This window comes from Oncorhynchus masou, chromosome 10 (genome assembly GCF_036934945.1).
Source record: "Oncorhynchus masou masou isolate Uvic2021 chromosome 10, UVic_Omas_1.1, whole genome shotgun sequence".
Taxonomy (NCBI): Eukaryota; Metazoa; Chordata; class Actinopteri; order Salmoniformes; family Salmonidae; genus Oncorhynchus; species Oncorhynchus masou.
Genome location: NC_088221.1, coordinates 18,462,175 through 18,480,701, shown reverse-complemented (window position 1 = coordinate 18,480,701; position 18,527 = coordinate 18,462,175).

Genomic DNA, 18,527 nt, shown 5'->3' with positions numbered 1-18,527 from the left:
ACCATTGCACAGAGTTTCCCTATAGACAGAGGTCATGTTATCTGACGCACTCATTCATTCAGGAGTCATCATTGTCAACCACTGAGATTACTGTTAACTCAATATGCTCAACAATGTCAACTTTAGCAACAAGACAAGGCAAGAATGTTTTTTCTGTCCTAAGTTAGTATTTTTCTTTAGATTCAACTCATTTACTATAATTTAGGGAAAATTATACAATTATGTAAGAACAAGGTTGTGCTTTATATCACTGCATTTCACCCTTAGCTTTGTCGCTGTGCTGAGATATAGGTCAAGTCAACCCACTGTTTCCTGTATAGAACCTCCCCCACACACCCCCCACCTCCATTGCAGATGGGCTCCCGAGTGGCGCAGCTGTCTAAGGCACTGCATCCCAGTGCTGGAGGCATCACTACAGACACCCTGGTTCGAATCCAGGCTGTATCACAACCGGCCGTGATTGGGAGTCCCATAGGGTGGCGCACAATTGGCCCAGCGTTGTCTGGGTTTGGCCGGTGGAGGCCGTCATTGTAAATAAGAATTAGTTCTTAACTGATTTGACTTGTTACATAAAATACAAACGTCAGATAGAGTTGGAGATATGGTCTAAGATAATGAGCCAGTGTGATGTGCCCTGAGAGAGGCTGGTGTCACAGAGACTATGGTCCCAGGATTCTCCTTTTCAGTCATGTGATCACCAGTTTAGACACACACACACTTTTCTCTCTGTGTCTGCCCCCCCCTGCTCTCCCTCCCCTCTCTCTGTCACATTTGATCACTTCTGTCATGCATAAAGTGGCATATCGTATCTCCCTATTTTTCCTTTACATGTACTATGCACTGGGTCTAAGCTTGATATGATACAGGCTGTGACACTGGCTTAGTCACAACAGTGAATGCGTGTTTATGTTTTGGTGTTGTGCATGGTTGTTGGAACTTTGTTATTATATAGATACTGATGATTTCTTGACCGTAACCTCACTCTGTCCTCTCGCACAAAGCTACAGAGGGAGATTGCCATCACAGTGTGTCATTGCCTGTTTGCCAATATGTCTTCCTACTAGCCATGTCCTCAAGCCTCTAGTGTTGCAGAGACATTGTGTTGGGGCTGTACTGTCAGGCAGGGGTTTTCATGTCTTGAGAAATCTATGCATGTTTGCATTTGTCTTTAGCGTGCATGTCCTGCCATGTGCAGAGGGGCTGGGGGAGGGGCGTGACTGTGCATGAGTGAATTCACACAAAAACAATGTGAGTGTCTGTGTGTGCCTGAGCCTGTATGGGCCTGTGCCAGGTTCACAGCTGGAGTGCTACTCCTCACTGCAGAGCGACTCTCTTTCAGATGGAAGGTCTCATGCATATGTCACATTGCAAAGGCTGCATCTCTTTCTGTGCACCCAGCCTGATTGGCTAATTTGATTAAGACTCCACTGGCAATAGATGATTTCCAAGGAATTTTTCTCCCATAGAAATTCCACAGTGCCATACGTCAGGAGCCTTTACTGTGGACTTGAAATCTACAGCAGACTTTGAGACTGTTCGAAACGATCCTTCTGTACGTTATAGAGAAGCAATTTATCCCCTCCCTTCCCACTTTTCAAGACTTCTAGCAAGTTACAAACCAAAGATTAGTCCACTTCCTAGGTCAGTAGCTCTAAGGAAACAGGTCTGACACAGACATCTTACACAGCCTGAAAGTCCTCTGTTATAAACACAGAAGAAGATGTTGCCACTGTAGTCTGATACGTAGCATTTTGCCATTGTGATGCCATTGTAGTCTGATACGTAGCATTTTGCCATTGTGATGCCATTGTAGTCTGATACGTAGCATTTTGCCATTGTGATGCCATTGTAGTCTGATACGTAGCATTTTGCCATTGTGATGCCATTGTAGTCTGATACGTAGCATTTTGCCTTTGTGAGTAATTGGGTTTGATTTCTGCAATAGGTCCTAGAAGTGAACAGTATGAAAAACTGTAAGCTGGACAAATGTAGCTTCTTGACGTATAGCATTGCGGAAACAGAAGCACTGGAGCTATTTCAGACATGAGTAAGGCTGATAAAATGATAACTACATGGAATTCTAAACTGTATATATTTAGCTCTCCGATCCTTAAAAAGTCCATGCCCGGTGTTTTCAGTCCTCCTCCTTCTGATTGGGTGCACAGGATAAGTGTTTGTCACCAAAACATTGAAAAACAGGTTACCTGAGTGTGTATGCAGACACCACAGAGATGAAGACAAATCCCTCTGCAGAAAAATGCCTGTTTTTTTTTTACTTCCTAATATGGGCATGGGCTCAGTCCTCGGTGAGATAGCTATGTGGTCACATCACTGTCTGTGTCCTATAACACCCCATTCTCTGGAAAAAAAGGCTTTATTTTACACTGAAAAGAAATCACTTGGAAATACACATTTTTGGACCTTAGTATGGAATGGAGCCTTTTACACAATGACTTCACTTGACATTATAAAATAGTATTCAAAATACGCGTCATTCCAGTGCCTCCAGTGATTTTGTAGGCTTTTGTAAACCTTATTAGATTATGTCTAAGTGCACTGTTGCATATTTTATGAAAGATATGAAACTGGTTTTCTCTCTCAAGTCCCCTACTGAATATCAATGTGCAGAGTATTCTTTGGTCAGTTGGAGGCCCAGTTCTTGGGAACAGTTTGACTTCTCTTCCCATTCTGTGTGGAATTAGCTTCCTGTGAGAGGAAGCTCAGTTAGCCTCTATTAGTCTTATCGTTTTTTCACCTTCCACCCTACAGGGAATTAACAAATAGGTTCGGGAACTCTCTCTACCTTTATGTTATCATTGCCTTATTATCAAGCCAAACAAAACATAATAACGGGCTATCAAATTGTCACGTGCAATGTCAAACGACTGTGTTTAAAGCAGTCATTAGCTAAGACACCTGCGTTTTAAATGATACACACAAAGATATTGGTCATAATCAATGTGTCATTAGACTGAATCATGTGATTCAGGGATAAAAATTGATCCAGATTGACACCTCAATACTGACAAAACTAAACTAATGGTGTTTTCTAATGCAAGAAATAGACCTCTGAACTTTTCACCTATTACTACTACCTGTCAGGGCAAGGAGATTGAGGTTGTAACCTCATATAAATATCTTGGAATTTTAATTGATGACGGCCTCTCTTTTAAATTGCATATTCAACAATTTACAAAAGAATTGAAGCTGAAATTGGGATTTTATTTTAGGAATAAGGCCTGTTTTTCTTTTGAAGGCAGAAGGAGGCTAGTATCAGCTACATTTATGCCTTTACTAGACTATGGGGATATTTAATATATGAATGCTTTCGCTCAGTGTTTGAGATCAATTGACACTCTTTACCATGGCACTTTGAGATTTATTTAAACTGCAAAACCCTTACGCACCACTGCACTTTGTATACCAGGGTTGGCTGGCCTTCTCTAGTCACTCGTAGGCTCAGTCACTGGTATACTTTTATTTACAAAGCAATTTTGGGTTTACTACCTTTTTATTTGTGCATTTTTATTGTTCAGAAATGTGGTGGGTACTCTCTTCGTTCGCTGGACTTTATCCTGCCAACTGTTCCAAATGTCCGAACTAAATTTGGTAAAAGGGCTTTTATGTACTCTGCGCCATCGTCTTGGAACACCTTACAAAATACTTTTAAACTGGAAGAACTTGTCCCGATTGGTATTTTTAAATGAAGGATTTTGAGGCTGATTCCCTGATCTGTCAATGTTTATAATTTGCTGTTTTATACTCTTGTGAGTTCAATGGTTTTTACTAGATTACTTGTAGTTTTTCATGTTGTCTGTCTGTAATTTCTTTGTAATGACTTGGTGCTGCCTATCTTGGCCAGGGCGCTCTTGAAAAAGAGATTTTAATCTCAATGAGCCCTTCCTGGTTAAATAAAGGTTAAATAAGTAAATAAATAAACTTCCAGTACAGCTTTATACCATTTCTATCTCTCCCTCTTTCACTCCTTCATTTTTCACTCTTTAATTTTTCACTCCTTCTCTCCTCAAATGTAGGTGGGCAAAATCTGGAAATGAGTTTGTCATGCATGGCAACTGTTACAGGGTGTTGCCCCATTGTGCCTACCAATCACACAATAGCATGGGCGTTTTTTTCCCACCAAGGATAGGATAATGAAGACAGAAAAGAATAGTCATTCCCTTGGTGCACTTTCAAAAAAGGAGCACAAAATAAAGGCTGAGCATCCCCTGGGTCCATTAATACTATTTACACCCTCCATAGGCAACAACACCTGCTCTTCCTTAGAGGTGCTATCGCACTGTATAATGATGACAAATCTCATATAAATGACTCTATTCACCACTCTTGAATAGGTTTGAAGGTAGGACAGAAATCGGAATAAATACCACTATCGTTGTGTAATCGTCTCTAAAACACCCTCTATGTGGCAGCCAAAGTCAAAGAATATGTGGATTGTACTGGCCCTTTTGTGTTGTAGGACCCTTGACACGCTGCTAAAGGAGTGAGATCCCCATGTTAAGCGATGGCTTCACAGCAGTAGTATGAGTCAGCGTTGTATCAGATGGGCTGCTGGTACGGTTTCATATGCACCCTCCCATGCTGAGGGCTCTCATGCAGCCAGTTAACCACTTCAACCTGGCTAAGACAGTTCACGGGTAGATTGCATTTGTGTTTCGTTTATGACTGTCTGTCTCCATAGGAATAGTGAGATTTATTGATTGATCATTCTGTACACGAAACATGTCATTTGATGTGATTTGGAATAAAGCGTGATTCCATGTTTATTTATTTTTTTATTATTATTTTTTTTTTACCTTTATTTAACTAGTGAAGTCCCCCCCCCCAAAAAAAAAATGTCAAGAAAGTTTTAAAGATCAGGGGTTACTGTGGGCATTTTGTATTTTGTTTGGGAAAATGTAGAATTCTCTATTGGAATGCTGCGGGTCTGTGACCTTTAGGTGTGTCATGTCATAGTCTTGCTCAGACTGGTCTTGAGTTGTAGGAGAAAGCCCATTGGGCGTGGGGGAGGTGTGAGGGAGGGGCGTGACATGTCATCATCACCAGTCAGACAGGGAGAGCAGCAGTCAGTAAAGGGAGGCTTGAAGAAAGCTCTGGGGCTAATGGTTTCTAACAAGGAACTCTCCAGTTCCCACACACCTACAGTACATTTTCCTTGCTCCACTGGTGTCACAAAAGATGGAGCTCATTCATTGAGAATCCTACCTCTTCACACACCGTGAATAATGTATACATGAGATTGCGATTCCGATGAACCAATAATGAATTATATGAGCTGCCTACTGTTCAAGAAAACACTCTGCTATTCTCCATTTTGTGCCCCTAGCATTAGATTTGCATTCAGATTTAGATTGATGTTAAACAGTTTAATTATTCATCCCATGTCACTTTATGTTTCCAGCAGAACCTCCATTAGCCAAACATGTCTCTCTGGGAACATAGAAATATAATTACAGAACACTGATTTGTATGTGGAGGTCCATTCTTGTAATTTCTATTTCTATGACTGTGGTTCTGCAGGACATAGAGGAGTGGCCTATGCTCCTTGATAAACAAAATGAATTAGTGATGGTCCCAGGGTCAGAACAAGTAAGACTGGTCTGGCCAGGGCCACAGCCTCAGGGACTGCTTATCCCATTGATTGGGTTAATCAGTGGTGAGGCTACAGATGTAGGAGCTTAATTTGAGTGTATACATCAAATACACTTCAAGTGAAAAGTGCCCTGGATTGCAGGAACATTCTCCTGCAACATTGTGATGAAATGAATATCCTACATTTCTAGTACAACTGTGGTACAACTAGAAATAGCGTATGCTGCCCATATTCTCCTAATGTCCCCACTATGACTACAACTCCACCATGAGTTGTGACTACAACTCCACCAACTCCAGTAACTATAACAGTGACTGTGCTGTGAATATCAGACCCATATGGAAAATAATCATGATAGTCAAATAAAAATATTGTATGGCAGAAGAAGATAATTTGTAAAAATAAATCTAATAAGTAATCTAAAGCATTAAACACAACGGAAATCTGGGAGGCCGTTCCTTCTCTTGCTAGAACAAAAGTACCTGCTGAGTGCTGACCCGGTAGCGACAAACTTGCCATTTACAATCGCAATGATCGTCAGTGGCCAATAACTTGACTTTGAGCCAAACAGAGAGCATGAACCCTCAGTTGGGGGAGCCAACAGGAGTGACAACAAAAAGGAAAGAATAGGTAATTTTCTCTGTACAGCCACGGTTAAATGTCATGAGCCAGTCACACTTATGGGCTAAGTGATCTCAGCTAGCTAAGTCCACAGACGCAATGCACACAACACTGAATACTTTATCCAAACTAGCTAACCACTGTAGCTAGTATTTCCATTATAATTAAATCACAATGGATTAGTTTCCATGCAACAGCTGCCTGTTTTAGCTGCCGTGTTAGTTAGGTGTCCTTAGCAAGCTAATGAATATGTTAACGTTAGCTAGCTAGCTAAACAGTTGATTATGGGCTGGCACTGGCAGTATAGGTTGTTTGGTTAGTGAATTAAACTGTTCAGAGCTGCTATTACTCTTGGCTGGCAAACAGTAGGCAGTCCTATGTGTGTGTCCCTGCTCTAATAAGGATCTGGTAAGATTTTGTATGTTTGTTCTTATACACTGCCAGTCAAAAGTTTTAGAACACCTACTCATTCAAGGGTTTTATTTTATTTTTTCACAATCTCTGAAGCATTTAAAAAAAAATGCTTCACAGTGTGAGCAAAGCTGTCATCAAGGCACAGGGTGACTACTTTAAAGAATCTCAAATTTAAAATATATTTAGATTTGTTGAACACTTATTTTTATTTTTTTATTATTTTTTTTTTTTTTTTCAAAACTATAACATAACACATATGGAATCATGTAGTAACCAAAAAATATCAAAACATATTTTATATTTGACATTCTTCAAAGTAGCCACCCTTTGCCTTGATGACAGCTTTGCACACTCCTACTGCACAGTTAGTTGTGTTATCTACAGCTATGCTTTGGTCTCCCATCCAAGGTTTTAACCAAGCCCAGCTTTGATATTTATTTACTGACTACTACCAATGTGCTATTGATTGTTGAGAGATGTCCACTTAATAACTAAATATATTCACTGCTGCTACCGAAGTCACTCGTCCTCCTCCTCACGGCAGACTTTGCTTCATTTTTCAATAAGTATCGCATTGCATGTGTCAATGACGTCAGACAGTGGTATGCAAGTGCTTGGAAATTTGCATGTCCCATGTACATGTATGTGAGACATTAGAAGGCTTAGATTACACATCTCTTCTCTGCTTTTTATGTAATACACGCAACATTTCTGTTATGTCTAAATGTTAACCACCCGTATAAGTCCAATATTAATCTTGTATATGTATTTGCTGCCATATGTATTAGTTACAAGTTCCAGGTAGAACATATACAAATCTGGTTAATTTCTTCAATATCTTTTCCGTATGATGTATATTTCAATGAGTATCTCTGCCCTCTGTTTTGGGACGACTAATGTTGATCATCATCAAATGAACGAAGTGGAGTCAAGAATAGGTTTGTGATGTTTTCACTGTTCCAGAGAATTGTGCTTTCCCCATAAAATACAGTCAAGATGGAAACCCCCACTAACATAAACAACCATTGGCTCTCTGGATTTCCTATTCAGGATATGCTCTCTGCCTAGATAGAGCTAAGCCTACTGAAGCCAACAATAAACCTCTCTGCTCAGTTTTATTTCATAACCATTATTTTCACTCATCGATGCATGAATGTCTTTAGGCATGTAAATTGCTGGTATCTGTTCAGCAGAGTATAACAAGGCATTGACATTTCAACAATGGCATTTCCTCAAAGGTCTTAGTCAGGGGATATTTCCACAGCTCACTGATGTGCACATTCCAGTCCTGATACCGACAACGTATTGTTCATCTGCTGAGTTCTGGAAATCGAGAGCTAATCTATATGATTTGTAGTCACTTTAGTGAAGAGACAATTTTGTCTTATATAATACAACACCCTGAACCACAACTCCAGCGCAATTGTTGTTCATTAACAGTTAAACACAACCTCCAGGGTGTAAATGCTTTCTGTGCCAGATGTGGGTTGTGCCTGCAGAGATGTGACCTGTGTGCCTGCCTGCTTGGACAGATAAATTGCCACTTCCACCCTAACATTCCCCAGGGAGGAGGTATCGAGTCCTCACCTGCTCAACACACTGTCAATCTCTCAGGCAGAAAATAGTCCCCCCCCCCGTTCTAATTATCCAGTTCCGACCATTCTTGGAAGGTAAGCTAACTTGTGCTGTGGAACGGTTGAGGGCTTTTATGAAGGTTGACCATATACCAAGATGTGTCACCTGCTTGTTTGCAAATGAAAAGGAGGCTTTTCCTAACTGGGCAAGTATCCAGGCAGCCCAGTTGAGAGACAAATTGCATGTTTATGTGGCATCATAATTCACTAATTACCTGATAGTGAATTATTATTGAATCACTTACTTTATATGCTTTTGAATGATTCACAATGAGACAAATGTTTTCACAACCCAATATGATGAGTTCAGCGGACCAGATTTCATAATGTTGTTCGTTGTTATAGATTAAAGGTCCAATGCAAACATTTTTATCTCAGTATCAAATAATTTCTGGGTAACAAGTACCTTACTGTGCTTGTTTTCAAACAGAAACAGCTTCTTAGCAATTAGCAAGGAGCAATTTCTCAAGCAAGAATTTAGCTAGGACTGTCTGGGAGTGGTCTAAGAAGGTAGGGGTAAACTCAAAATGTGCTGTGTTTGGCAGAGAGGTTTTAAATTTTCTTTCTTATTTGTCTAATAACAAATGTACTACCTGGTGTTGTCACCAGGCAGGACAAAACTCCATCCCACATAAACAGGCAAATATTTCAGACAGTCTTTTCAAATGCTCTTACACTAAAAAGGCATTATCATCATTTTCACTATGTCAGTATTATTTCAACCTCATAGTGTTGACAGACACTGAGTATACCAAACAGGAACACCTTCCTAATATTGAGTTTGCACCCCCCTTTTGCCCTCAGAACAGGCTCAATTCTTCGGGGCATGGAGTCTACAAGGTGTCGAAAGCATTCCACAAGGATGCTGGCCCATGTTGACTCCAATGCTTCACACAGTTGTGTCAAGTTTTCTGGATGTCCTTTGGGTGGTGGACTATTCTTGATACACACAGGAGTGTGAAAAACACTGTAGCATTGCAGTTCTTGACACACTCAAACCGGTGCGTCTGGCACCTACTACCATACCCCGTTCAAAGGCACTTAAATATATTTTTTTTTGCCCATGATTGACACACATACACAATCCATGTCTCAGTATTCTCAATGCTTAAAAATCATTCTTTAACCCATCTCCCCCACTTAATATACACCGATTTAAGTGATGTAAGGGATCATAGCTTTCACCTCGATTCAGCTGATCAGTCCATGTCATGGAAAGAGCAGGTGATCTTAATGTTTCGTATGCTCAGTGTACATATAAAACACAGGGAAATCACGTTTTTGCTTGTACTAGGCAGTTAATATAACCAGATTGTCTCACTAAAGTATAACACTGTATGATCACACTTGAAAAACCTTTTTGTTTATTTTGGACATTTCTGTAAAGGGCTGCCGTGAGAAGACCAATAGCATAGTTCCAGGCTGTTGACTTACTGCAATAGTTATAAACAGGAACTATAATCAGCACTGAGGAACTAACTTTCTGACAACTGAACTACTGAAAATGGTCCATAGAGCTAAATCCCCTCGCGTTGTTTCCAACTTGCAAGTTGCAACAGTGTACAAGAACTGCCAGAAATGGTAGTGTCTCAAGCCCACCAGTGATACTACAACTCCTTAGATTACAGTATATATGACAGCTGACTGTGTAGATGTATCTTACATGTTCAAGATATACAGTATATGACTGTGTATAACGCTTGCTTTTGTCAGATTGGTGAGAAGTGACATGAAAATGTGGACTGAAAATTAGGATTAATTTATGTGGGAGCATAATTGCACGCTGATGTTATGTTTATGCACCAGATGGCTGTTTTATGAAATAGAGTAAGGTTCTTAGGACTCTCTCTCTCCCTTTCTGAGTTAACTGAGAGGAGTCTTTATGAAGCTTGGGCTGGCAACTGTTAAGGAGATGGTTTCCTCTCCTGTAGATAGCCTGGGCGTATGGTGAAGGAAAATGGGTTTTGCTAGAGATAGCTTGAGCTGACAATGGCTTGGTGATGAAAACCTAAAGTTGGCATTTCATAGACAAGATGTGGTGTGTGTGATAGCCTGGAAGAGTTTAGGACAATGCCTCATTGTCTCATCTTCCTAGCATCTGGGAAACTAAGCCGGGTTGGGGGTAAAACACCATCCTGTGTCGCTAACCAAGGTGGCTTATGGGAGTTGGAACCAGTCTGACTAAGCATTTTTAGGTCCTATATAACATCTGTTTTTTCTTTATCAGTTAAGCACTCGACAACACACTTCAGAGTGTGGGGTCGACGGTTTCATTATTGCAATAATTAATCGATATTAAATAAAGATGATTGTTTGAAGAAATGACCAAGTCTCTCTCAGTACTGAATTTCTACGACACTTATCTATGGGCGAATCAGCAATATTCTACAGCAAAACAATTATTAACTACTTTCCATTTGTTCCTTTTGGAAATGTGGAAATATGAGGAATATTTCATTCTATGTATCCTCAAAACCACATGCATCAACCAAAGCTCATTGATTTTGAATTGTGAACCGTACCGGTCTCAGTAAAAGCCGTAAGCACCTGTCTGCTACCATGGAAACAGAGAGAGAAAGAAGGATCTGGCCATTAAGCTCTGAGACTGAACACAGAAACAGAGATAAACATTGTTTGCCACAACAGAGGCTGCTAGCTGAAGTTATTCTTGCACCGCTTGCAACTTCCTCTTGTATACCCAGTAATACTAACCTGTAGGAACCAGCCCTGTCTCTTTCACCCTGCAGTGTTTCCTGTTCAGAAAATTACTGGCTGGTGCAGTGAAGTATCTGTATGATCTTACGTTAATGAATTTGAGTACAGCTTTTCTCGTTTATTTATGGCTTAGAGAGTTTGTTGTGGATTTGTATCATACTGTACTATTTATTTCCTGAACTTTTTCACAATGAGAATGTTGTCAAGTATTTAAATATATGGCTCTGGTATGAAGCATCACATAATTGTAATTCTGTAGAGATGAGCATTGACAAGATAGTATGTTACTATACTATTACTGGATAGTATAGACAGACCATAGTACCGTAGCCACAGCATCAATGTGGCATGACACTCCAAGCTCTTGATTAGATTGACACTCCGGCCATCATGAGGCTGTGGCAGCCAGGGACTCAAAGACATCTGTGTTTTTCCCAGAGAGAGAGAGACAGCTAAACTGCAGCCCACACCCGGTCCAGTCAGTCAGAGAGGCGAGTGCCGTCCCGTCACAACACTGGCAGATGGCCTCCTGGTCCTCGTTCTGGGCCAAATTCATCACAATGACCTCTGTGTGACTGTGTGTTTGTGTGTGGAGTCACCATTTGCATCCCTTTCTCTGGACAACTGTCTCTCCTTCACTGTGTAGATAATGGAAATTGCATCATGTTGCAGAGAAGCCCATGAAAACATCAGTGGATTGAGGGAGGGAGCCCCAGATTGGGCAGAGGAGGGGTTGAAGTTACCCTGTCAGTTTAAAGCCCGACTAGTCAGACTGCAATGGATTAGCAATACATTCAAACAGTTTATTTACTGTTGGGGTTGGCTGAAGGGGCACTTTGGGGCAGGTTTCACACTCAAAAGCAGCAACTGTTCAATAACACATGCTCATCTATTCCACCAAGATAAAAACCCTTGCTCTTTGGTCCGGAACAGCTTGACATAAATACTACACATTAGTCAGAATCACCGAAATACTACACATTTGTCAGAATCACCAAACAACGGGAAATAATATGAGTAGGATCCCAAGATTGCCAGAGCCAATATTTACATATGGTATTTTGAAATAGCCCGTCTTTGGAAAGTGTTTTGATATAACAAAGAGCTACTCAATTAATTAGGGTCAGTGAGGGCACAGAAGGGTGGCAGCGTCCCTGGCTGGCGTGGCAGCGCCTCACCCCCAGGTTGTGTGACATGGGCTGCTGTGTTCCTCCGGAGTCCGGCCGTTGTGTCTGTCCACATTGTGTTTGGACACTGAAGGCCTGTTGTGATTGGAGCCTCATAGAGAGGGAGGGGGAGGAGAGATTGGCACCGCAGACCTGTAACGGTTCTGCAGCACAGCTAAATAACAGAACCCATAGTATTGTATAGTGTTTTGAGGGTTCACTGGGATCCTAAACGTCTGCTCTGAGTATTCCCCTCTATTATGATTATTATTCTAAAAATAACATATCTTGATCTCGATAACCTCACCCTAATCTTCTATTGCGTTATGTCACATTTTATTCTGTCTGTCTGTGTGGTTTGTTGGATTGCTGATCAGTGTGTCGCCTTATAGGAGGCATTTTCATTGTGACAGCCATTGTTGTTCCCTCAAAATGGCAAATAGAAAATAAACAGCACCATGTTCACTAGAAAATTACTTTGGATTAAATGAGGCCTGGGAATCAAAATGAGCCATGTGAACTTGTGCCCTGCCCTGAGCACAAACCGTTGTTGTCATTTCAGCACAGCTGTTATATTCTGTGCATGCTCGATGCAGGCCTGGAAGTAATTTGCGAGACACAGACACACACAGTGAAAAGAAGCAGCTGTAGCCCCTTCACAGAGGGAGTAGAACACGAAACAGTCCCATCAGACACTCAGGACCTCATTTCTACTGACAGCCACTAAACAAGTCCTCTAATGCTGCTCCACACTCACACCTTCAGCTGGCAGATGGCCAGGGGCAAGCCACTGGCAGAACCCCCCATCTGCAGAGCCGAGGTGTGCCACAGTATATGTGTGACATAGGGGCAATGCCATGGGGGAAATGATCATTTGTCTTGTGTTCACAGAACGAGGGCATATCCACCCACTCCTCCTCAAAAACTACATGGGCACTGAAAATGAGGGCACCAAGACCAACAGTTAAACCCTTAAACCCAGCAAAAACACTGGGTTTTCCATTATGTAATGATCAGTCATAAGCTGATGTCAGACTATAATCTGTTGAAAAAAATACATGAACATAGTGATCTTTCTGTGTATTTGTGTCACAGTTCCCCAAACTATACAAATGAATCCATATCAAATCTTTTTAGTTTCCTGATGGGGAATAGGCTTTGTCATGTCCTCTTCATGACTGTCTGGTGTGTTTGGACCATTCTAGTTTGTTGTTGATGTGAACACCAAGGAATTTGAAGCTCTCAACCTGCTCCACTGCAGCCCCATCGATGAGAATGGGGACATGCTCGGTCCTCCTTTAACTGTAGCATACAATCATCTCCGTAGTCTTGGTTACGTTGAGGGATAGGTTGTTATTCTGGCACCACCTGGCCAGGTCTCTGACTTCCTCCCTATAGGCTGTCTCGTCGTTATTGGTGATCAGGCCTACCACTGTTGTGTCGTCTGCAACTTAATGATGGTGTTGGAGTCGTGCCTGGCCATGCAGTCATGGGTGAACAGGGAGTACAGGAGGGGACTGAGCACGCACCCCTGGGGAGCGCCAGTGTTGAAGATCAGCGTGGCAGATGTGTTGCTACCTACCCTCACCACCTGGGGGCGACCCGTCAGGAAGTCCAGGATCCAATTGCAGAGGGAGGTGTTAAGTCCCAGAATCCTTAGCTTAGTGATGAGCTTTGAGGGCACAATGGTGCTGAACGCTGAGCTGTAGTCAATGAATAGCATTCTCACATCAGTGTTCCTTTTGTCCAGGTGGGAAAGGGCAGTGTGGAGTGCAATAGAGATTGCATCATCTGTGGATCTGTTTGGGTGGTATGCAAATTTGAGTTGGTCTGTGGTTTATGGGAAAATGGTGTTGATGTGAGCCATTACCAACCTTTCAAAGCACTTCATGGCTACGGACATGAGTGCTACGGGTCTGTAGTCATTTAGGCAGGTTGCCTTTGTGTTCTTGGGCACAGGGACTATGGTGGTCTGCTTGAAACATGTTGGTATTACAGACTCAATCAGGGACATGTTGAAAATGTTTGAGTGAAGACACCTGCCAGTTGGTCAGCACATGCCCGGATTACACGTCCTGGTAATCCACCTGGCCCCGCAGCCTTGTGTATGTTGACCTGTTTAAAGGTCCTACTCATGTTGGCTACAGAGAGCGTGATCACACAATCGTCCGGAACAGCTGATGCTCTCATGCATGCCTCAGTGTTGCTTGCCTCGAAGCGAACATAGAAGTGATTTAGCTCGTCTGGTAGGCTCGTTTCACTGGGCAGCTCGGGCCAGTGCTTCCCTTTGTAGTCTGTAATAGTTTGCAAGCCCTGCCACATAAGATGTGCGTCGGAGCCTGTGTAGTATGATTCAATCTTAGCACCTTGAAAGCGGCAGCTCTACCCTTTAGCTCAGTGCGAATGTTGCCTTTAATCCATGGCATCTGGTTGGGGTATGTACGTACAATCACTGTGGGGACAACGTCCTCGATGCACTTATTGATAAAGCTAGTGACTGATGTGGTGTACTCCTCAATGCCATCGGAAGAATCCCGGAACATGTTCCAGTCTGTGATAGCAAAACCGTCCTGTAGTTTAGCATCTGCTTCTTCATCTGACCACTTTTTTTATAGACTGAGTCACTGGTGCTTCCTGCTTTCATTTTAGCTTGTAAGCAGGAATCAGGAAACACATTATCCCTAAATGAGATAAATGCTTAGATTATAGGTCAGATGATGATCCATGGTGGATGACGACAACCCCTAACAACAACAGTATCCCAAGGTGTAGCTACTGTTGACAAAATCAGCAGGCTAGAAGAAGATAATTATTTAGATTCTACAACTGAATTTGACATGACCTGGCAGCATGGCAAGGGCATCTTCCTCTACAGTGTAGCCTGCTATTAAAACCTGAACCAATTCAAACACAAAGTGGAGGGTTCAAACTTGTTTGCCCCTGCTATTTCCCTACAGCGCAGTGGCGGCACCTGTGTTGCCAGTGTCGCTGTCTCTCCTGTACTGTATATTAGAGCACATGACCTAGACGGTGCCTGTCACCTTGGATTAGGTTCAGGCAGAACAACTGTGTACCTGCCACCCCTCATTACTGAGCAGTTCGTCACAAGGCCACAGTAGACACAGGAAACCACACTCTCTGCCGCCTCTGCATTGTGTATATACTACATTTCCATTGAAAAAAGCCTGGTCTCCAGGTCTTAAATAACAAATACAACAGACTGGCAAATTCATCATCGCTACCCAGTGCTGGGGAAACTACTCTGAAAACATAGTTTACCAAGCAACCAGTTACTTCAGACTGGAAGAAGTTAAGTTAAGGTACACCACTACATTACAAAAAAGTAATTAACTACGGAAAACACTGCCTAGATTTGAATTTGATTCAACTACCAACAAGCTACTGAAAAGGGTAGTTAAACTACGTGTAGTTCACTACTACACCAACATTGTCGTTACCATACTGAACAAAAATATAAAAATACAACGTAGCAATCTCAAAGATTTTACTGAGGTACAGTTCATACAAGGAAATCAGTCAACTGAAATTATTCATTAGGCCCTAATCTATGGATTTCACATGACTGGGAATACAGATATGCATCTGTTGGTCACAGATACCTTAAAAAAAGGTAGGGGCTTGTATCAGAAAACCAGTCAATATCTGGTGTGACCACTATTTGCCACATGCCACGCCACAGATCTCCATCGCAGAGTTGATCAGGCTGTTGATTGTGGCCGGTGGAATGTTGTCCCACTCCTCTTTAATGGCTATGCGAAGTTGCTGGATATTGGCAGGAACTGGAACATGCTGTCGTACTCATCAACCCAGAGCATTCCATACATTTTCAATGGGTGACTGGTGAGTATGCACGCCATGGAATAACTCGGACATTTTCAGCTTCCAGGAATTGTGTTCATATCATTGCTACATGAGGCTGTGCATTATCATGCTGAAACATGAGGTGATGGTGGCGGACGAATGGCATGACAATGGGCCTCAGGATCTCATCACTGTGCATTCAAAATGCCATTGATAAAATGTCATTGTGTTCGTTGTCCATAGTTTATGCCTGCCCATACCATAACCCCACTGCCACCATGTGGCACGCTGTTCACAACGTTGACATCAGCAAAGTTCTCGCCCAAACGTCTACTATCTGCCCGATACAGTTGAAACCGGGATTTATCCGTGAAGAGCAGACTTCTCCAGCGTGGCAAAAGACATCGAAGTTGAGCATTTGCCCACTAAAGTCGGTTACGATGTGGACGACGGGCATGCAGATGAGCTTCCCTGAGATTTCTGACAGTTTGTGCTGAAATTTTTCAGTTGTACCCACAGTTTCATCAGCTGTCCGGGTGGCTGATCTCAGATAATTCCGCAGGTGAAGAAGTCGGATGTGGAGGTCCTGGGCTAGCGTGGTTACACATGGTCTGCGGTTGTGAGGCCGGTTGGACGTTCTGCCAAATTCTAGGTAGAGAGATTAACATTCAATACCATGGCAACAGCTGTGGTGGACATTCCTGCAGTCAGCATGCCAATTGCATCAACTTGAGACATCTGTGGTATTGTGTTGTGTGACAAAAGTGTATCTTTTAGAGTGGTGTTTTATTGTCCCCAGCACAAGGTGCACCTGTGTAATAATCAGGCTGTTAAATCAGCTTCTTGATATGCCACACCTGTCAGGTGGATGTATTCTCTTATCTTGCTCGCTAATATGGATGTAAACAAATTTGTGAGAAAAGCTTTTTGTGCGTATGCAACATTTCTGTGATGTTTAGTTTCAGCTCATGCAACACAGAAGCAACACTTTAGGTGCTGCTTTTGTTTTTGTTCAGTAAATTTGACAACACTAAGTCAGCAGTACCCATCTTTCTAGTGCTGTATATTATCAAACTACTCATATCTCTCTTAGCTCACACCAGAATCTCTGTGTGTGGTGGGTGGGTGTGTGAGTATGTGTGTGATAGCTTGCATGGGAAGACTGCACTCCCTCCACCACATTGAGCCAGTAGTATTGCCCAAGGTATTAAACTCAGCAAAAAATAAATGTCCCTTTTTCAGGACCCTGTCTTTCAAAGATAATTTGTAAAAATCGAAATAACTTCAGATCTTCATTGTAAAGGGTTTAAACACGGTTTACCATGCTTGTTCAATGAACCATGAACAATTAATGAACATGCACCTGTGGAATGGTCATCAAAACACTAACAGCTCACAGACAGCAGGCAATTAAAGTCACAGTTCTGAAAACGTAGGACACTAAAGAGGCCTTTCTACTGACTCTGAAAAACACCAAGGGAAAAATGCCCAGGGTCCCTGCTGATCTGCGTGAACGTGCCATAGGCATGCTGCAAGAAGGCAAGAGGACTGCAGATGTGGCCATGGCAATAAATAGCAATGTCCGTACTGTGAGACGCATAAGACAGAGCTGCAGGGAGACGGGATGGACAGCTGATTGTCCTTGCAGTGGTAGACCATGTGTCAACACCTGCACAGAATCGGTACATCTGAACATCACACCTGCGGGACAGGTACAGGATGGCAACCATAACTGCCTGAGTTACACCAGGAATGCACAATCCCTCCATCAGTGCTCAGACTGTCCGCAATAGGCTGAGAGAGGCTGGCTGAGGGCTTGTAGGCCTGTTGTAAGGCAGGTTTTCACCAGACATCACCGGCAACAATGTCGCCTATGGGCATAAATCCACCGTCGCTGGACCAGATAGGACTGGCAAAAAGTGCTCTTCAGTGACGAGTCGCGGTTTTGTCTCACCAAGGGTGATGGCCGGATTTGCGTTTATCCTCGAAGGAATGAGCGCTACACCGAGACCTGTACTCTGGAGCGGGATCAATTTGGAGGTGGAGGGTCCGTCACAGTCTGGGGCGGTGTGTCACAGCATCATTCGGAATGAGCTTGTTGTCATTGCAGGTAATCACAACACTGTGCGTTACAGGGAAGACATCCTCCTCCCTCATGTGGTACCCTTCCTGCAGGCTCATCCTGGCATGACCCTCCAGCATGACACTACCACCAGCCATACTGCTAATTCTGTGTGTGATTTCCTGCAAGACAGGAATGTCAGTGTTCTGCCATGGCCAGCGAAGAGCCCGGATCTCAACCCCATTGAGCATTCCCCACAGAAAAATCCGGGAACTTGCAGGTGCCTTGGTGGAATAGTGGGGTAACATCTCACAGCAAGAACTGTCAAATCTGGTGCTGTTCATGAGGAGATGCAATGCAGTACTTAATGCAGCTGGTGGTCACACCAGATACAGATTATTACTTTTGATTTCGACCCCCCATGTCTGTGGAACTTGTTCAGTTTGTTCAGCTGTTGAATCTTATGGTCATACAAATACTTA